The sequence below is a fragment of the Somniosus microcephalus genome, chromosome 1 (genome assembly GCF_052327205.1).
Source record: "Somniosus microcephalus isolate GS21.2 chromosome 1, FLI_Smic_1.0, whole genome shotgun sequence".
NCBI lineage: Eukaryota > Metazoa > Chordata > Chondrichthyes > Squaliformes > Somniosidae > Somniosus > Somniosus microcephalus.
The window spans coordinates 95982780-96004819 of record NC_140987.1 but is presented as its reverse complement, the minus strand read 5'-3'; the positions used below and the strand labels follow the sequence as shown (position 1 = coordinate 96004819).

The 22040-nt window shown below is 46.4% G+C and overlaps 1 long non-coding RNA gene across 1 annotated transcript in view; it reads left to right on the top strand.

The window, feature by feature from the left end:
- LOC147124241 (uncharacterized) overlaps positions 1–21105 on the top strand; it is a 67949-nt gene extending 46844 nt beyond the window's left edge. The window contains exons 3-4 of the long non-coding RNA XR_015079707.1: positions 3686–3810; positions 20001–21105. This is a non-coding gene — a long non-coding RNA (uncharacterized LOC147124241). The remainder of the gene's footprint in view (positions 1–3685; positions 3811–20000) is intronic.
- Positions 21106–22040: the final 935 nt, after the last annotated feature.

Genomic DNA, 22040 nt, shown 5'->3' with positions numbered 1-22040 from the left:
CTGGAGCGAGTGGACGACACCCATCGTTCCGGCCATGAAAAAAACGTTAAACAATAAGTCTGAGGAGTCAAGGAAGGTTCGCATCTGTGGGGACTTCAAGGTGACGGTGAACCCAGTCCTTCACACAGTACAGTATCCTCTCCCGAGGATAGAAGATATTTTCGCCTCACTATCTGGAGGGAAGCGTTTTACAAAAATTGACCTAGCACAAGCATATTTGCAGATGGAGGTTGAAGAATCCTCTAGGAAGTATCTCACGATAAACACTCACAAAGGTCTTTACCAGTATAATCGACTGGTATTCGGAGTAGCATCAGCTCCGGCAATATGGCAAAGAGCGATGGAACAAGTCCTGCAAGGGATTCCGGGGACCCAGTGTTACTTGGACGACATCCTAGTGACAGGTGAAAATGACAGTGAACACCTTGCCAACCTAGAGCAGGTGCTCACTAGACTAAGAGAACACGGGCTACGAGCCAATCGCCCCAAGTGCGAGTTTTTTAAGAAACAGATACCGTATTGTGGCCACGTGATTGACGAAGAGGGGTTACATAAGTCCCCTGACAAAACTGAAGCGGTAGTTAAGGCTCCAGCGCCTGAAAATGTGTCGCAACTGAGGTCATTCCTAGGATTGGTGAATTACTACCATAAGTTTTTGCCGAATTTGTCCACAATTCTGCACCCACTGAACGCCCTACTACAAACTGGAGTAGCTTGGAAATGGAGCGATGAATGTAAGCGGGCCTTTCAGAAGAGTAAAGACCTAATCACTTCAAGAGAAGTATTAGCTCACTACAACCCATCACTACTGATAAGACTGGCGTGTGATGCGTCTCCCTGCGGCATTGGAGCGGTACTGTCACATAAACTCGTTGATGGTTCAGAGAGGCCGATAGCTTTTGCGTCACGCTCGTTAACTTCAGCTGAGCGTAACTACGCCCAGATTGACAGAGAGGCCCTCAGCCTGGTGTGGGGGGTGAAGAAGTTCAATCACTACCTGCATGGTCAGAAATTTACTCTACTAACTGATCATCAACCTGTTGTCTCCATTTTCAACCCTCAGAAGGGCGTCCCGATAATGACAGCACAACGGCTACAGAGGTGGTCCCTTTTCCTAGGGGCACACCAATATGACATCGAGTACAAAGGAACTAAACAGCATGGGAATGCTGATGGATTGTCGCGCCTACCGTTGCCGACGGTGGAAGAAGCACCTGCAGTGGATCCTGTGGAGATGTTCCACTCGACCATAGTCGAATGTCTACCTGTGACGAATGCAAACATAGAAAAGGAAACACGAAATGACCCGACACTCTCCAGGGTCTATGATTTAACGGTGAAGGGATGGCCAGCACATGGCGAACCACTGCTGCCAGCATTCTCGCCGAGAAGAGAACAGCTGTCAGTGTGCAGAGGAACCTTGATGTGTGGATCCAGAGTAGTAATTCCACCCAAATTGAAGGATAGAGTGCTCAATGAGCTTCATGAGGGTCATCTGGGAGGGGTAAAAATGAAGAACTTAGCCAGAGCGTTTGTGTGGTGGCCGGGAATCGATAGAGAAATCGAAGAGATGACCAAGAGCTGTACAGGATGCCAGAAGGTCCAAACCGCCCCACCACAAGCCCCTCTACATCCATGGGAGTGGCCCTCATCTCCATGGCAAAGGGTGCACATTGATTTTGCTGGTCCATTTATGGACTCGATGTTTTTAATTGCGGTGGATGCACATTCAAAGTGGCCAGAGGTAATAAAAATGTCCTCAACCACCACAGAAAAAACTATCACAGTCTTACGAACCATATTCGCCAGAAATGGGCTGCCTGAACAGATTTGCTCCGACAATGGACCACAGTTTGTGTCCGAAGAGTTCCGGAGGTTCTTAAAGAACAATGGTGTTAAGCATTACACATCCGCCCCATATCATCCAGCCACCAATGGATTGGATGAGAGGTTCGTTCAAACATTCAAGAAGGCTATCAAGGCAATGTGTAATGAAGACATACCCCTACAACACAAGGTGGATAACTTCTTGTTTGCCTACCGGAATGCGACACATGCGGTTACCAACCAAACTCCAGCCATGATGTTCTTCAATCGAAGACTAAGATGCCGCTTGGATTTGGTTAAGCCAAACATCAGAAGAGATGTGGAGAACAGGCAGTTTCAGAATATGAATGAAAGGCCAACCAGGAGTTTCAAGATAGGTCAACCAGTTTTGGCCCGGGACTACCGCACAGGGAAATGGCAGCCAGGAACGATCTGCACACGGCAAGGACCTCTAATGTATACCGTGGACGTTGGAGAGAGCATTGTAAGACGCCATGCTGACCAGATTCTAGTCACTGGAAAACGTCAATTCCACACCACGATCCGATACACCTGGTGATGAAACCGAAGTACCAATTGCATCTACCTCAGAATCGGTGATATTGGAAGCAGACGAACCAAACAACGACGTTGATCCCGAATCAACTTTGCCAGAAGAACCGGATACCCCAAAGAGGCGTTATCCAGACAGAATCAGGAAGCCTCCTCAAAGACTGAACTTATAATTGCTTAACTTCAGCTAATGTATCTAGCAACTGTAATTGTAAATTAATTATTAATCGAATGTTATGTACTGTTTAGCTAAAAGGGGAGGAATTGTAGTGTATGTACTTTGCAGAAGGAACTATATTCTGCAGCCCCTGTATACTGCAGTACCAGTATTGACCACCCCTGTATATAAGCCTGTGCAGTAACTTTGCGTAGTAGTTCCAGTTTTGTCTCCACTCAGTGAACACCTGTTGTAACCAGCTCCTGCAGTCTGTGTCTCAATTACACACGGACATAATAATATATGTGCCCATTGATGCATATGGGTGTGCCATTGTCCTGGTAATATATGGTGAACAGATCATATGTGACACACTGGGCTGTACTATTCGTGCATCTGTTTGAAATCAATGCATGTTAATTGCATATATATGGCATATTAAGAGTGTCACCAAAAATCATACCCCACAGCTGTTTGTCAATGGCAGGGCATAAACCTGCATTTATTTTATGAGGTAGTTCTTCTTTATCTGATTTGCTCTTTCATTTTAAGTGCTGATTGCAATTTGCAACAAAGTCATGTGTTGGTGAATAAATAACAGAGCAACAGAAACAAAATGTCAAGTTGGGGCACAAACATAGATTCCTAGTTATAAATTATTACTGTTTTGGAGGTAACTCTATGGGCTTTTCTGGAAGGAAGTGTAACTTACTTATTTGGGAAAAAAAAGCAGGTAGATTCTTTGGAGTAACAAAAAAAAGTTTGAATTTTATGTTTATAATTTCAAAGTTAGTCACACTTTTTTCAAAAAAGTATATTTAGGCCCTGTGCCATACCTACTTTGCAGCCCTATCCAAAATCAGTTCATATTGAAGCTGGGATTTTCTTTCTTTGGCTCACCAGCCTGTGATTTTCTCCCCATTCATTTTAATGGGAGGCTAAATCATGGCCTGGTGACTGCAGAAATGGAAAGGCCCCAGCCTAACAGCTTAGAGTAGTTTAGTGCATCTGTGGTGTTCTGCTGTACACTGTGCTTTTTCTCTCTTTCTAGGAGGAGAACCAAATTTACATCAGAGTTTATTTCCCCTCATACCGAGAATTCAACATTTGAATGAATGCATCCTGATCCGTTTTCCTCTGTTTCTTTAGAGCCCAATATGCAGACCTCTGAGGCTGGTTCAGACACCACATCAACAGTGACTTTGCAGACCTCAGTGGCAGGACAGCAGGCGGTGCAGGCCCAGGTGGTACAACAAGTACCCGTTCAGCAACAGGTAAGTCTTTCAGCTAGAATGGCAATGATATGTTCTCTCTCTCTTCACCATTGTCCTGGTTCTGATGCTGAGAGGAACAAATAGGTGACCTACTCCCAGATAGTTAACAGGGCCACTATTAGTCATCTATGAGAAGATGCAGAATAGTGGCCTTCAACTGCTTCTGAAGGGATTCCAAACACAATTGTATGTGGAACAGAGTATATTTAATAATCTGTATCGGGGGTACATCAGAACATAAAAGCACTTCTGTTTTTGCCTCGCTCTCTCTTCTCCGTTAGAACCTTCCAGCTCTTGCCTTATGAACTTCAAATTGAAAGAAAATGGCCTAAAAATTGAATATAGCCACAAAACGGGCAGTGTTAAGGCCTAACGCTGTTAAGCTGCACCACCTCAAAATGGTCTAGGTATCACGTAAAATTCATGCTCATTCCTCATTAACATGATTATAGTCATGATATCAGCACTAAAACTGCTGCTTATTGGCTTAACGCTCAACAGATGGACCAATATCGGGGCCAGTCTAATTCCCAGTCATGTGTGGCATAAGCTTTATTCAGTACTTAAAGGGGAGATGTTTTGATGCTACAGCACCTCATCGTCAAGCCAGTTCCAACTGCAGCTGCCAGAAGACGAAGAAGAAGGAAGAATAATGAACTGCAAAGCCGTGGCAGAGCGTCCTCAAAGGGAGAGAGCCTGGAGATATTCTGATGCAGATCTGGAGGCACTAGTTGTGGCCGTGGCGAGGAGGCGGGCTGTCCTCTTCCCACAGACTAGAAGGAAGCCTTCACCACACACCTCCTGAAGAATGTGGCAAGAGATAGCCACCCACGTGACGGCCAGCACTGTGATGCCAAGGTCGGACATCCAGTGCCGAAAAAAATTTAATGACCTCACACGAGTGATCAAGGTGAGTGAAGGTTTCAATAAATGCCATATCCCATTTGCACGACAGGCCTCCCACACTGCTCAATGCACCACACCACCAGCACTCGCCTACCAACAATCTCAACCTATCACCACTTAGACCTCACAATCATAGCTTCACTTCACCCTCACAACCTTACCACTGCTGCAACACATTTCTCACACCTTGCATGTAATGACAGCACATCACCCAAACACATTGCACCACACTCACTCACACACTTCTCTTTCTCTTGCAGGCCAGGGTGGCTCACAACCTCCGTGAGCAACAGCAGACAGGTGAGGGGCAGGCTGACATCCAGGACCTCAGCCAGCTGGAGGAGAGAGTTCTGGAGATAATTGGGCGGCAGATCGTAGAGGCCGTGGCAACCAGCGAGGTTGAACCACTTGGGGACAACAACGGTATGGTCATTCCTAATCCTCCTTCTCAATCCTCCTTCTCACAATCCACTTCCCTCTCATCCCACAATCTCTTCTCGCTTTCAAGCTACTGATGCTGTATGCATGCATATCATGCTTTCCCCCCCTCCTCCTCACCATAACCCGACTCTTGTTGATTATCTGAAAGAAGAAAGGCAGAACAAGCACCAGAGCAGCCTGTCCCCGAGGTGATGCACGAGAGCGAGGGAGGAGAAGAAAAAGACACTGCATCTGTCACTTGCAGACACCAGCTCAAAAACTGGCACGACGTGTACTTTAGAGGCTAGTGTAGTAGCGGGATCTGCACAGGGTGAGGCACCGGGCACGAGTGGGCTGCAGCAAGGCCGGGGGAAAGAGTAGCTCGGGGGCGAGTTTGCTGCACAGGACTCGGATGAGGACCTCGATGGGGCGGCCTTCAGAAGAAGGGTGATGGGCATGCACACCGAATTGATAGGTGCAATGGCAAGCCTGCCAGAGAGCCTCATGGCAATGTCAAGGAGCGCGGAGAAGTCCAGCTCCAACATTGCATGGGGCTCTGCACAGAGCTTGAAGCCCAGGATTTCCAGACTGGAAACGATGGAAGACTCTCAAAGAGACCGTGTCGACCCAGACGTGATGGTGCATGTGATGGGCGATGTCGCTGCTGCCATTGCAGCACAGGCAGAAGCGACCCAACGTCTTAGTGCTGCTGTGGAAGCGCAGACCGCTCTCATGCAGTCTCTGATTGGTGCCATCCAAGCTCAGACTGCTGTCATGCGGTCTCAACTTGATGCCACCCAAGTTCAGACTGCTGCCATCGTGGCTGAGCTTACCACTGTCGACCGGGGCTTGCAGGATGTCACAGCAGTCCAGCAATCTGTGCTCCAACAGATTGCTAGGAATTCTGAGGCGCCGCTCTGGGAGAGTGGCAGTTGGTCAGTAGAGCAGGACCCTACTGTTCTCTCTCAGGATGACAGCATTCCTGTTCTCACCACTACCACGCCACCATTGCCCCTTGCGGCTGCCTGTCAGCCAGCCAGCCCAGATTGCTGCCGCCCATGCCGAGGTGGTGCAGTCTGCAGCCGGGCCTTCTAGGGCCAGAACTGCTCGAGGTCGTCCTGCAAGGCCATCTGAAGTCTCCCCCATGGAAACTTAACATCCTTCTACCAGCATGTTGCAGCCACTGGGGGAGCACTTCGTAAACGCACTAGGACAGGAAAGATCACCCGAATAACAGGCACTAAGAGATTTCACAAGGGTGATTAGTTCATATCGTTACTGTAAATATGTGTGAAGTGATTTTTGATAAATGTATTAATTTTGTTGGGAATCTTTTGTAGTGTCTCTCATTTCAGCTTTGTGCCCAACAGGATGCTGTGATATTCCGTGATAGAGGAATAGTATGATGGGGATGTTGTGAGCAACGGGGATCTGGTGTTTTATTCATTGGAATTGGAGTTTGATGAGCTGTTCAAGGACAGCCAATCCAGAAGGGGGATTGACTGCTTGCCTCCTCCCTCCCTCCGCGCCCTCTTTCTCTTGCTCCGCTTCCTCTTCCTCCTCCTCCCCCTCTCCCTTGTCCTCCTCTTGAGGTGGTCCCGCAATCCCTGGTTGCAAGGGCTGCGCCCTCATGATGGCCAAGTTGTGAAGCGTGCATCAGACCACCACGAAATGGGATACCCGCTCCAGCGTGGATTGGAGGGCTCCTCCCGAGCAGTCAAGGCAACGGAACCGTTGCTTCAGCAGCCCGATGGTCTGCTCGATGATGTTCCTGGTGGAACCATGGCTCTCATTATATGAGTGCTGGGCATGAGTGTTGGGATTGAGGAGGGGAGTCATGAGCTATGTGGAGAGCGACTAGCCCTTATCTCCGAGCAGTCAGCCTCGAGTTTGCTGTGGTGGCTGGAAGATTGCTGGCACACCGGACTGACGCAGGATGACTGCATCATGACTGCTGCCAGGATCAGGAATTGCTGGCCATGGTCACACACCACCTGTACATAAAATGAGTGGTAGCCTTTGTGGTTACGGAAGATCTCAGGATTGTTATACGGCACCCACAAAACCATGTGTATGCAGTCTATGGCGCCCTGCACCATGGGGAAGCCCGTTATCCTGGCAAAACCACATGTGCACTCGTCCTGCTTCTCTCTGCTCCGAGAGAAGACAGCGTAGTCTCTTGTGGTGTAGAGAGCCTTAGTGACCTTCCGGATGCAGCAACAGATGGGGAACTGAGATGATAGCTGTGTCTCCTGCTGCAGACTGGAAGGATCCGCTGGTGAAGAAATTGAGGGCCACGATGACCTTGACTGCCACTGGGAGAGCTGTGTTTGCCCTGCTCTCAGGCTGCAGGTCTGGTTGCAGGAGGTGGCAGAGTTTGGTGACCACCTCCTGGCTCTCCTCCTCCTCCCTCTGCATGCATCTTCTCGTCTTTTTCACTGCCTCCACTCCCTCTCCTGAAGCTGGTCGAGCACAAGCTGGACTGCCAGTACAGCCCCCATGACCTTGAGCAAGTGTTGTGAGCAGAAGCCTTGAAATAATAATGAAGGCGTTCTCCACTTGCAACAACACTCCCTGTTACCTTAGAACCTTGCAATAAGTTAATAAAGCTGCTGGAGTTGCAGAATGTTGCACAGAGCCAGTCAAACGGAACACACATGTCAAGTGATTGCTGATGATCCCTTTAAATACTGCTGCTGGAGTCTCCTTCCTGCTTGTCAGTGCTTGCTCAACTCATCGTAATTAAGGCATGCCGATAAGTAGAGTGGTGAAGTCCAAACTTGCAGATCAGGCGTCAAGTGCATGTCGCATATTCACTGATGGCACAATCTGCTTACTTTCAATGATTTTCACGATCGCTGCTATCGGCAGTGCTGCCGGCCACCTGAAAATGGCAGCCGCTGCAGGACCCGCCGCCAGCTGGCTGCCATTTTTTTGCCTGATTGTAGCAGTAACGGGTGGTGATAAGCCGCCCAATTTCTAGGCCAATATTGTTTACTAAACTGTCTTTATAAATGAATGTCAGTTTAGTAAAGAAATGTTTCTTTAACTTTATACACAGAGGAACATAGACTCCATTGTCACAGAGCTCCATTGCCTTATTTTGCAGACTTAAGCCATTAGTTTAAGATAATTTTTTCATCCATAGTGTGTCATTGACAGCGGACTACAAGTTAAAGGATTTGACCTCTGTCACAGTTCGAGCTTTCTTACACCTCTACCCGTGTGTTTACAGAAAAAGGTATTTTTCAATAGTAGATCAAGTTTCCTATGAATTGAAACCTGTACCTTATACATGCTGGGGGCGATTTTGCCAGCCCTGGGAAGGCGGGACTGCTGGGAAAATGGTAGAATTTGGGGGCGGGTGCCCAGCCCGCCCTGAACCCGCCTCCATGCCATCTTCCTAGGAGGCGGGTAGCCGTCCCGCGCCGGGTCCCGTCTCCTCGGAGGCTGGAAGGGATTAAAGCCTATTAACTGCCTGTTAACAGGCAAAAAATAGGATTATTCCCTTTTTGCCCTCACAAGTGCAGGCTTCCCGAAGACCCCAAAACACGCCAGCTCATCGAGGCGAGTACTGGGTCTGCGGGGGTCGGGGGGGTGTAAAAGTGTGGTGTGAAGGTAAGTGATGGGTGCAAGAGTGTAGAGGTGAGTATCTGAGGTAAGTGCAAAGTGTTTTTAAAAGTGTACTTACCTTTGTTCCTTCCTGCAGGCTTCAGTCGGTTTGTATGCGGAGAGTCTCGCACCTCCGTGTTGCAGATGAGAGATGGCCATTGCATTCTCAGATGCAACAACCATCCAATTTCTGTAAAAGAAAGAAGATTGATGAGGTCTTGTATGCAAGACCTCATCAAACTGCAGAGATTGTCACTGTTATGACAGCTTCACGGGCTCTGCAACCGGTTTTCCCTTAATTGGCCTCCAAGGAGACGGGACCCGGCGCGGGACAGCTACCCGCCTCCTAGGAAGATGGCATGGAGGCGGGTTCGGGGCGGGCTGGGCACCCGCCCCCAAATTCTACCATTTTCCCGGCAGTCCCGCCTTCCCAGGGCTGGCAAGGTCAATCAAGGGAAAATAGCATGGGTTGGCCATAAATCGATGGAGGAGGGACATCAATCCGCCAAGCAGCAATCCCGCCTCCAACATGCCCTCATTCATAAAATTGTCCTCGCTGTGTCGGAGATAATGTGCCTAGGATGAACACTGTCAGTACCACACTGTCAGACGCAGTCACAGTTTCATTTGGAAACAGTAGTGCTAAAGGGCCAGCTTTGTACTCAGTTGTCATGCAGAAATAATGTGGTGAAACACAAATAGGTCAGGATGAATTAGTCTGGAAATTTGGCAGGTTAATTTTCTTTGCATCAAAAACAATTTCATTTTGTGGCAATGGAAGTCATTATAGGTCAGATCCACTAATGTGTTTATGTGATGGTATGTATATCTTAAGGTAGATAATATCAACCATCCAGAATACTTTGGGAAACACAGCACTTGCATAAAGCTTTTGTTATGTGGCCAGTTGTTTTTCTGCACTCCTGAAGGAGTGGATGAATATACCAGGGCCCTGAAATTACTAGAATTTTTGTTTGCATTTCTGAGATACTTTTTCAGCCTTTCTACATTTTGAGAGGTGTATTCTGGGGCAATTTGCAATCTCCATTGAGGCCCTCCTGTGATTCACCCACCAATTCTTTACTGAGGCCATTTAAAAATAGTTAACAGGCCTATGGCGTTGGCACATCAAAAACCCAGAAGTTACCCTCCCAATGCACTCAGGGTTACTTAAAATGATTTAAATGAGGCATACCTATTGCCAGTAGTAGCCTGAAGACTGAAGAAACTTTGAGCACTAATTACTGAAGCTAGAAAAGAGCTTTTGCAGCAGGTTTTTATTTTGCTTTCTACTTGGACTGAACTGCTATGCCAATGACAGACAGAGGGCCTGTGAAACCAAAGGGACATTTTTGCCCCCACCCAAAGTGTGAGGTTCTGAGTACTGTACTAGATACGCGATTCCCAATGGGCATTCTTTTGTTTGCAATCATAATGGAGGAGAAGGAGCAGTACAGGATGGAGGAAGGGAGAGTCAGGCAGCATATGAGGAAGATGCGCCCTACAAGGTATTAAACTAACAGGTCATAGAGATCCAGTGAATATCTTATTGAGGAGCTCTGCATGAGGTGAGTGTGCTTCGAAGAGGCAGTAGAAGAGTTGTGCCAACTAGATGACAATGTGCAGCCAAGATCAGCTACCTGGGCAGTTCTGCCTGTGGCTGTGAAAGTGATAGCTACACTTAATGTTTATGCCCAGGCTCATTTCAAACACTGAGGATCTTTGTAATATCACTCAGGGTTCCGTCTGGACATGCATTTGTCAGGTAACTGCCACACTTTTCAGGATAACTGTAGCATCCATCCAATTTGACACAGCAGCAAGGCAGCAGCATGATAGGGCAATACAGTTTTATCAGGTTATTAGCTTCCCCATGGGTGAAATACATCGTACCCGTGTGACATTTTGAGCTCCTACAGTTAATCCTTCAACATAATAGAATATCCAGATTGTGTGATGGAATCAAAATAATTTTCCACGTCAATGCCGGATTTTCTGGAAGTTGCTATTATGACTTCGTCGTCAGGAATTCTGCCCCTCCCCTTGTTGCAATGGAAAATTACCATTCTAAGAGTTGTAAGAACAGCAGCTGAAGAGTGAAACAATGAGGTATATTCTTCTACAAGTAGTCATAGAGAAAACTATTTTGGTCTAAAAGGGTTACTTTTGCTACCTTGATAAATCAGGAGGACCTTTGTAATATGCTCCTGTTTGTGTATCCTGCACAGTTGCAGCTTGATAACTTTGCCAGTCAAAAAGGCCTGGGAATGGAGATTCCTGACTCGTATAGATAAGCATTGGGAATTAGTGTGCATAGGTCCCTGAAGGTGGCAGGACATATTGAGAGAGTGGTTAGCAAAGCATATGGGATCTTGGGCTTCATAAATAGAGGTATTGAGTACAAAAGTAGAGAAGTTATGCTGAACCTTTATAAAGCGCAGGTTAGGCCACAATTTTGAGTATTGCATCCAATTCTGGTCATCATACTTTTTAGGAAGGATGTGAAGGCCCTTGAGAGGGTGCAGAGGAGATTTACCAGAACGGTTCCGGGGATGGAGGATCTTAATTACAAGGACAGGTTGGAGAAACTGGATTTGTTTTCATTAGAGCAAAGGAGGCTGAGGAGTGACTTGATAGAAGTGTACAAGATTATGACAGGTTTGGATAGGCTAGATGGGGAAAGGCTGTTCCCACTAGTTGATGGTACAAGGACTAGGGGACACAGATTTAAGGTTTTGGGCAAGAGATACATGGGGGATGTGAGGGGAAAACTTTTTTACGCAGCGAGTGGTGAGGACCTGGAATTCGCTGCCAACGGAAGTGGTGGAAGCGGAGACACTCAATGTTTTCAAGTGGAGACTGGATAGGCACTTGAGGGAACTAAACTTGCAGGGCTACGGGGATAGAGCAGGGGAATGGGACTGACTGGATTGCTGTACAGAGAGCCGGTACAGACTCAGTGGGCCGAATGGCCTCCTTCTGTGCCGTTATGACTCTATGGGGGAGAAATTCGGTATCGCCCCGTTTGGGGCGCAAAGTTTAGAGCCTGGCGCTAATTATCGCCTCCGACTGCAAACTTGGCTTCTATCGCCCTGGAGGTGATTGGAGCGCTAAAGCAGGTGCTACACACCTTTCTCAAGGCGCTAATGCTGAGGAGCGAGGTGCTACCTCAGAGCGCTGGCGAAGCTCATGTGATGTCAGTCAGCAATGGAACACAGACACACTGGCGCCGGCCAGTTCTTAAAGGGGAGGGTCAATCTTGCTTTCCATCCACACCCTGCTCATTGCAGCTTTGAATCTCGGCCTGGAGAGACCTGTACATCAAATCTGCTGGAAAGAACAATGGAGAGGCTCAGGGAAAGAGCTCAGAGTGCAGTCCCCATAGTCTCTTCTAAATCGATGCAAGGAAGGTCAAATCAAAATGAACCTGCTCAGTACCCAAAACTCCTTCACACAGCGTTGAATCTCTCCAGAAGTGTCTCTCTCTCAGAATGCGTGGTGCAAAAATGTCGCCGACAAAAAAGGCATGAAGCGGTCGCCTTTAAATAGTGCTCCCCCAGTCCCTTCCCGACTGCAAAACGCTCCCCTCAACCTGTCGTTGCTAGCGGCAGGTGGTAAGGCAGGGGCGCCACTCAATATCCGGTCCGGGGCGTTGCACGCTCGACTGACGTTGCGATCTGCGGGCGCAGGAGATCGTGGCGGTAGTGTTTAGCGCCGCTGCAAAATGTCTGGTCAATTTCGCGAGCGGTGCAAATATCGCCGTGCCCGGGCGCTAGTTGCTTTGCGCCCTCTTAGGGCGCTAATGGCAGGCGCAAAGCAACCGAATTTTGCCTCCATGACTCATTGGGGCCCCTCATCTCCTACAGTTTTTGTGCCAAAATCAGTCATGTAGCATCTGCTGAGGCAGGATGGCTGATAGTTGCAGACAAAGAAACTGTACAAGCAGGTGTGTTTCAAGAAAAGGTATAAATATGCCAAGAAATCCTTGGTTAGGCAAACTCAACATTAGGAACAACCTCGACTGGTGAGCCCTTATCCCCTGATGAATCTCCTACAGTTGACTGTGTGGACATAAGTATGGACTTGCTTGTATTACTTGTGTGCTGTCCAATAAAATCTGTGTTGAGTTAATCTGATTCCTGGGCTTCCAAACTTTATTCACGGAGTGTGAATCACTTCGCAACACTTGGGAGGTGACCCTGATTGCTTTGTACTTCCAATCATCAGAAAAGTTGTCAACAGTGCTATTGAGCAGCAGTTGCTCACAAATAACCTGCTAACCGACGCTCCGTTTAAGTTCCGCCAGGACCAATCAGCTCCAGACCTCATTATGGCCTTGGTCCAAACATGGACACAAGCTGAATTCCAGAAGTGAGGTGAGAGTGACTTCCCTTGATAGCAATGCAGCATTCAAACAAGTGTGGCACTAAGGAGCCCTAGTAAATGGGGATCAGGGGGAGAGCTCTCCAGTGACTGGAGTCATACCTGGCACAAAAGAAGATGGTTGTGGTTGTTGGATGCCAATCATCAGAGCCCCAGGACATCCACTCACAATTGTTAGATAATGAAGCAGTCCATGCGCGCATGTAGCAAGACCTGGACAACATCGAGGCTTGGGCTGATGAGTGATAAGTGACATTTGCACCACACAAGTGCCAGGCAATGACCATCTCCAGGAGATAGTCTAACCACCTGCCCATGGCATTTCCATCACCAAGTGCCCCATCAACAACATCCTGGGGGGTTACCATTGACCAGAAACTCAACTGGACTAGCCACATACATGCCATGGCTACTAGAGCAGGTCAGAGGCTGAGTATCTTCAGTGAGTGGCTCACCTCCTGACTCCCCAAAACCTCTCCACTAGCTACAATACATAAATTCGGAGTGTGATGGAATACATTCCACTTGCCTGGATGTATGCAGCTGCAACGACATTCAAGAAGCTTGACACAATCCAGGACAAAGCAGTCCACTTGATCGGCAGCTCATCCACTAGCCTAAGCATTCACCCCCTCCAACACCGGCTGCAGTGTGTACTATCTACAGGATGCACTGCAGTAACTTGTCAAGACGTCTTAAGCAGCACCTCTCAAACCTGCAACATCTTCTACCTAGAAGGACAAGGGCAGCAGGTGCATAGGGAATACCTTTGTTATCACTCCTTATACCCCACCCTCACATAAATTACAACTCCTTCAATCCAGTATTCAGCCTAGAACATCACATCCTATCAGAGCTCTCTGACCCTACATGACCATGCAAGTCTAAATCATCTGATTGAATAAGCGAACGTGAAATAAATGTTTCCCTTCCTGTATCACTGTAATCTTCATGAATAACAAAATGCATGCACATTCTCCTTTAGTATAAGGATGTTAAAAGTAAACATGTCATCCTACTAGCTTCCCCAGTGTTTCTAAAAATGCCTTTCTTTCTTTTGCTACTACAGTATTACTTTTCCTAGGTGCTACTTCAGAACCAGTATCATGAGTGATGGTTCTTGTGCTACAAAAGGGTCATGGAACTCAGGCAGCCCTTCTCTCAGAGCAGCTTGGTTCTGGGAGAAAGCCGCTGCTGACTACATTTCTGAAGCTACTGCTTGGGCAGCCTAGTGTTAACTCTCACATGCCACTTATGTGGTGCTCAGAGGGGGAAGACCTGCAATTTGGCATGTGCTGCTGTCCTGAGAAACAGCAGCTTCATGTAGGTCAACTCCAGCCATTCATTTTACTGTGTTTTTGATCTGTGTGCGCACTGATTAGTCGGCTGACTGGTCTAATGGCAGCTATTAGATCCTGAAAGCTTCTCTCCCTCCTTTCCCTCCTCGCTCGCTCTTCTGGGGGTTATTGTACTCGTGTCACAGGTTGCAGCTGTGTGGCTGCATACTCTGGGCTCCAGCTCCATTCCAGCGATCTGCAATTTTTCATCAAAATACTATTAACAAAATTAGGGTAGAATGCCTGACCTTTAAAATTGGAATTTATTTATATCTGCGCACCCTGGTCCAATTATCTTCAGAACTCTAACCTCACTTCAAATGAACACTACACTTGGTCTTGACTACCATTTGCAATGCTGCTAGAAATTAATTAGTATCTATTTAAAAATCTTAAGTCTGTGCAACTAGTATTCTAATGGAGGCATAACCAAACAAAATTGAAAAAAATTAACTTACATGTGTCATAAAAATTTATCAATTGCATTATTTTTTGTGTCTTTTTAAGCCTTCGTTAAAGTTTTTACTTGAAGGCCTTAGCTTCTTCTAAAAGCCTTAGCTTGAGCTTGCTATTTTTGCCCAGAGCTTGTGGTTCTGTGAGCTGAATTTAGATTGTGCAGTCTGAGCCATGCAGTGTACCTGTGGTGTATGTAACCTGTTCCACCTTAAGAGAACTACCTTAAGAGATGTACTACTTTCTCTTGGCTGCTGTATACTGTAATACCGGTGGTGACCACACCGGTATATAAAAGTTGTGTAGGGATTTGCTGGGCAGTTCAGCCCTGACCTCCGAATAGTAAAGACCTGTTAAAGTTATTCTTGTGGTCTGTGTCCAGTGATTTATAATAAGCATAACTGGGACACACAGACTTAACAGTACCCAAATTCCAAGGATCAGTACCATTCATTTAGCTGTACTTACGAAATATTTTTCTTTAGCTTCCAGAAATTTCTGTTCAGTAGCATTTCTTCAAATAAGTTTGGAAAACAAGGGGACAAATTTCAAAAGCTTTATTGAGATAAAGTTTATATTGAGGGTTTCTTTTTTAAACAGATGAGAGATGACAATGTCATCATAACAGACTTGTAGCTTTTTTATGTATTTTATAAACTTTTAAAGTGTATTAAGCGGAGGGAGGGAGACTGAGGTCAGAGAAAGCGAGACAGAATGATGAAAGAAAGAGCTTGGAGTGTGGGAGAGGAAAAAATAGGGCGTCTGTTGGTTCAAGTTTCAAACAAAAACTGTTGAATCCTGAAGCCAACTAATTATCTCAATTGTGTTTTGTTGACATTTAGAAAAGGTTAATGTTAATTGTTTTTCACCTGTGGGAGTGGAGACTCTAATTGTGAGAAAGAGAGAGGAGGTAGACAGACGTGGCCTCGATATTTACGTGGCGGGGGAAACGACTTGTAGGGGTCAGGAAATGCAGGCAATATGGAGGTCCTGTTGAATTTAACATTAGGGCCTCATTTGAATTTTCTTTCACTGTTTCCCGGCCAGATTGAGAGGGAAGCCAGCGATAGAAGGCCACAGCCAGGGACCGGTGAGGAAGATGGGAGAGATTGCAGGAGGGAGGAGAGATTGCGAGGGGGTGGGGAGATTGCGGGGGGTTTGGGGGATTGCAGGTGGGCCTGGAGATCCGGGCGGTGGGGGGGACTTGGCGGATTGCGGGGAGGGAGGCTGAGGCAGGTTAGCCTGAAGGGCCACAGAGAAGTACTTCTGCTCCTCCTGGGCCATAAGCCGTACTATAAAAAGCACATACCTGCTTAAAACAACAGTTCTTACTTCCCTTCAGCTGCCGGGTTTCCTGAGCTCTGGAAAACCCGACCCGCAGCCGTCAAATCTAAAAGGCTGCTAAAACCTGTTGCCCACAGCCTCATTAAGATATTTAAATTACTGACCCGCCTTTTGAGCAGGTTACTCGCCCGCCCCATGGGCATATTTGCGGCGGGTTTGGGGGCGCGTTGGGGTCCAGTTTCAGATTTTTAAGAATTTAACCCATCCCTCTCCCGCCCGTCCTGGGGGTTAAAATTGCCCTAGTGTGTTTCCTCTTTTATAATTTGATTTTTTTTAAGTTGTATTTAGAAAACAGATAAGAAAACAGAATAAGAGGGAAAACAGTTGGGGGTGATGTGTCCTCTTGTTACCAATCCTTTGGGGGACCAAGTGGGGGGTTAAGGATGAGATGAGTGATAGTGGAGCACAATGCAGGAGAAGATGCAGGGAATAAGCAGGTAGGTTTCAGGGGTAGGAGACCTGATGGGAGCAAGGAAGTAGGGAGAATCACGAGAGATTGGAAGAGCTGCTGAAGGACACATTTTCCCCACAACTCCACTCCAAATGCAACCTGCATCCATTGGTGGCTCCTTTCCCTGCCGCACCATGCTACTTACCACCTGCCAACCAAAAGGAAAGAAGATTTTTTTTTTTAAATTAAGAAGCAGAAGTGGACAGAGAATGAAAAAAAATAAAGTAAAAGGAAGAGAAGTAGATTAGAAGAGAAAGAGTGCAACAGAAGCAGAAGAAGAGAGACACGGAGAGAAAAACAGCAACACAAAAACAGCAGACAGGAAAGAGAGAATTTTACTAAGGAGATGGATGCTGACAAAATATCGGTAGAAGTGGAAAAGGTAGAAGCAATGGAAGGGGTGAAAGTTGATAGACAGGATGTACTAGAAAGGCTGGGTATGCTTAGGGCGGACAAGTTGCCTGGTCCAGATTGCTTGCATCCCAGGTTGCTCAGGGAATTGGGGGAGGAGATAGCGGAAGGGCTTGCCATAATTTTCCAATCTTCCCTAGATGCAGAGGAGGTGCCTGAGGATTGGAAAGTGGCAAATGTGACACCATTGTTCAAGAAAAGTTGTAAGGACAATCCTAGTAACTACAGGCCGGTCAGTTTAACATCAGTGGTGGGTAAAGTTTTACAAACAATCATCAAGGAAAAAATGAACGGGCACTTGAAGAGATTTAAGCTAATTAAGGAGAGCCAACATGGATTTGTAAAAGGCAGATCGTGTTTGACTAATCTAGTTGAATTTTTTGATGAAGTAACAGGGAGGATTGACGAAGGGAATGCAATGGATGTTGTCTACATGGATTTTTGGAAGGCGTTTGACAAAGTACCACAAAGAAGGCTGGTTAACAAAATTGTAGCTCGTGGAATAGGTGGGTCAGTGGCAGCTTGGATAAGGAATTGGCTTAAGGACAGAAAACTGCGAATTGTGGTAAATGGCTGTTTTTCAGACTGGAGGATGGTAGACAGTGGTGTTCCCCAAGGGTCAGTGCTGGGGCCACTGCTTTTTTTGATATATATAAATGACTTGGATATTGGAATACAGAGTAGAATTTCTAAATTTGCCGATGACACCAAACTTGGGGGTGTGGCAAACAGTGAGGATGTTACCAATCAACTGCAACAGGACATAGATAGGCTAGCAGAATGGGCAGACAAGTGGCAGATGGAATTTAATATGGAGAGTGTGAGGTGATGCATTTTGGCAGAAGGAACAGGGAGAGGCAATATACACTTAATGGCACAGTTTAAAAGAGTGTGCAGGGACAGAGGGAACCTATGAGTTAATGTGCATAAGTCCCTGAAGGTGGCAGGACATATTGAGAGAGTGGTTAACAAAGCTTATGGAATCTTGGGCTTCATAAATAGAGGTATTGAGTACAAAGGCAGAGAAGTTATGCTGAACCTTTATAAAGCGCTGGTTAGACCACAACTGGAGTATTGCATCCAGTTCTGGTCACCACACTTTAGGAAGGATGTGAAGGCCCTTGAGAGGGTGCAGAGGAGATTTACCAGAATGGTTCTGGGGATGGGAGATCTTAGCTACAAGGACAGGTTGGAGAAGCTGGATTTGTTTTCATTAGAGTAAAGGAGGTTGAGGGGTGATTTGATAGAGGTGTACAAGATTATGATGGGTTTGGATAGGCTAGACAGAGAAAGGCTGTTTCCACTAGTTGATGGTACAAGGACTATGGGACACAGATTTAAGATTTTGGGCAAGAGATGGAGGGGGGTGGTGAGGAAACATTTTCTAACGCAGCAAGTGGTGAGGACCTGGAACTCACTGCCGATGGAAGTGGTGGAAGCGGAGACACTCAATGTTTTCAAGGGGAGACTGGAAAGGCACTTGAGGGAAATGAACTTGCAGCGCTACGGGGATAGAGCGGGGGAGTGGGACTGACTGGATTGCTCTGCAGTGAGCCGGCACAGACTCCATGGGCCGAATGGCCTCCTTCTGTGCCGTTATGACTCTATGGCTATGACTCTATGACTACATTCTCTGACTTGCTCTGTGCAATGCTGCAGTAGATCATTTCACATATAAAATTTAAAAATATTTATAGAGTATTTTAACATCTATTTCTGTGCTGTTTGAAATGTAATTGTGAAGGGGGAAAGAGCTTGGTGGTGGCACACGGGTGATAAAAGTTAAATGGCAGGGAGTGGTGAAAACGCCGGAGCTGGAATGAGACTAAAAGAAACACAAACACTGAGAGCAGGACTTAAAAAAAAACAGTAGAACTGTACTTGAACTTGACTAAAATGCTCCAGAGCAGGAGCAGGAAACATAACTAGTACTTGTAGCAGGATTAAAAAACCGTGGGTATCAGGCGTGGGTGTTTTTTTTTTAAAAAAGCTAGAGTAGCACTGAGGCTTAAAAAAAAATATTTGAAGTGAGAAGTTTTATTAAGGAAACTGTGTGGGAGGCAGGCTACCAGCCCAAGGAGACTTTGTCTCATCCCCTCTCCTGAACATTCTCTCCTCTTCAACCCACTATCACTTCTATACATTCATTATCCCACCCCCCTCACTTCGAACCACTTGGCCCTCTACCCCTCTGACTTCTTATTCTACTCCCCCAACTCCCCTCATCTTTATTCCCCTCATCCCTTACATAGGAGAGGCCTAGTGTCCTTACTTGGGATCCGTGATGTCTGCAGTGGATGTCAGCAGTGGTGAAGGCGCATGGCCCAAGTTGGTAGGCTTAAGGCTTGACCGCTGATACTAATGAGGAGAGAAAACCAGGTAGCAGGTAGGTAGACTGAAAAGGTTGGGTAGGTGAAGAGTCCCGAGCTCTCAAAGTTAAAGGAGGTAGTAATGTGAGAGATGGGGAAAGAAAAAGAAACCAGGACTAAAATCAGAATGTGGCTGCAAACAGAAAGAGGACGGTGGTGGTCCGACGTGCCAAATATAAAGGGCCAGTTGGTGACTGCAGTGGGAAGTGGGCAGTGGTAGGAAATTTCAAAAGCAGCAGTAATGATAATGGTGGACAGACCTGGGACTCGGGGTTCATCTTCAGACGTTCATAGAGAAGTATAAATAATGCAGTACTGCCAGTGCAGAAATGAATGAGAAAGTTCAAACGTGACAGCAAGAGTGAAGAACATAGCACGATGGAAAATTGTGACAGAGTGAAGTATTATAGTAGGTTCTCATATTGAGAGGAACTGCTGGACATACACAAAACTTTTAAGATGTTAGTTATAAAAAATATTAAGTGCTGTTTGTTTATTTTTCAGGTACAACAGGTGCAGCATGTCTACCCAACACAGGTGCAGTATGTGGAAGGGAGTGATGCTGTTTACACCAATGGAACTATGTGAGTCACCTTCTGATATTGAAGTCAATGGAAATGAAAATCGGGCAAGGTGTAAAACAGGCTGCCAACTTGCTATTGCTTGTTTTGCGCTACTGCCTAAGACCAATTTCACCAGTTTACTTTCTCAGTTTACTTTGTATTTTAGTGGATAACTAGCACAGGCAAATTAGAAAAGCCGATTGCAAGTAATGGAGCAGTGGAGGGCATTCAAGGAAGAGATAGTTCAGGTGAAAACTAGGCACATTCCTTTGAAGGGAAAAGGTAGGCCATCCAAAGATAATGCGTTGGATGACAAAAGAAATAAAAGATAAAATAAAACAGAACAAGAAGGCTTATGACAAATGTTAAGAGCAAGATTCAGTTAATAACCATGGAAAGTACAGGAGGAAATTGAAAAATGTTACTATGGGAGGCAGAGAGGTTACGAGAAAAGATTAGCAGACAACGTTAAAGTGAACCCTAAAACATTTTATAAGCACATAAAATGTAAGTGATTAGCTAGGGAAAAAGTTGGGCCTATTTAGGGCCCAAAGGGAAATATGCATGTAGAGGCAGAGGACATAGCTAAAGTATTAATTGAGTACTTTGCATCTGTCTTCACAAAGGAAGCAGATGATGTGAAGGTTACACTAAAAGAGGAGAGGGAAGTTATGGACAAGACAACAGATAGCGTCATAACAGCACAGAAGGAGGCCATTCGGCTCTCTGTAGAGCAATCCATTCAGTCCCATTTCCCCGCTTTATCCCCGTAGCCCTGCAAGTTTATTTCCTTCAAGTGCCTATCCAGTCTCCATTTGAAAACATTGAGTGTTTCCGCTTCCACCACTTCCGTCGGCAACGAATTCCAAGTCATCACCACTCGCTGCGTTAGAAAGTTTTTCCTCACATCCCCCTTGTATCTCTTGTCCAAATCTGTGTCCCATAGTTCTTGTACCATCAACTAGTGGGAACAGGCTTTCCCCATCTAGCCTATCGAGACCCGTCATAATTTTGTACACCTCTACCAAATCACCCTTCAACCTCCTTTGCTCTAATGAAAACAAATCCAGCTTCTCCAACCTGCCCTTGTAGCTAAGATCCCCCATCCCTGGAACCATTCTGGAAAATCTCCTCTGCACCCTCTGAAGGGCCTTCACATCTTTCCTAAAGTGTGGTGACCAGAACTGGATGCAATACTCCAGTTGTGGCGTAACCAGCGCTTTATAAAGGTTCAGCATAACGTCTCTACTTTTGTACTCAATTCTGTACCTCTATTTATATCATCCCATATGCTTTGTTAACCACTCTCTCATATGTCCTGCCACCTTCAGGGACGTATGCACATTAACTCCCAGGTCCCTCTGTCCCTGCACACTCTTTAAAACTGTGCCATTAAGTGTATATTGCCTCTCCCTCCTTCTGCCAAAATGCATCACCTCACACTTCTCTGTATTAAATTCCATCTCACTTGTCTGCCCATTCTGCTAGCCTTTCTATGTCCTGTTGCAGTCAATTGGTATCATCCTCACTGTTTGCCACACCCCCAAGTTTGGTGTCATCGGCAAATTTAGAAATTCTACTCTGTATTCCAATACCGGTCACAGGTGTATTTACTTTTCCGTCAGTCAAAAATCGTGCCCACCGTATCCAAAAAACGTTCAAAATTCCGCTCATTAAATGGGAAAAGTTCCGCTCATTCGCTCATTAGCATTGAGTGACGTGAAGGTTGACCAATTGTGCGGTCGAGCGACCTGACAGTTGACCGACGGTTGACCAATCGCTGCGTCGCGGGGGCGGGTTCATTGCGCGTGCCGGCGGGCCATCCTGCAGTTGAGTGTTGAGTGACAGGACGATTGACCAATCCTACAGTTCAGTGACCTGATGGTTGACCAATCGGTGCGTGTGTGGGCAGGCCTTATCGTTCTGAACCGAGGTGAGTGGCCGCCATCTTGATTCTTCACGATTTTTTTCCCACACTTTC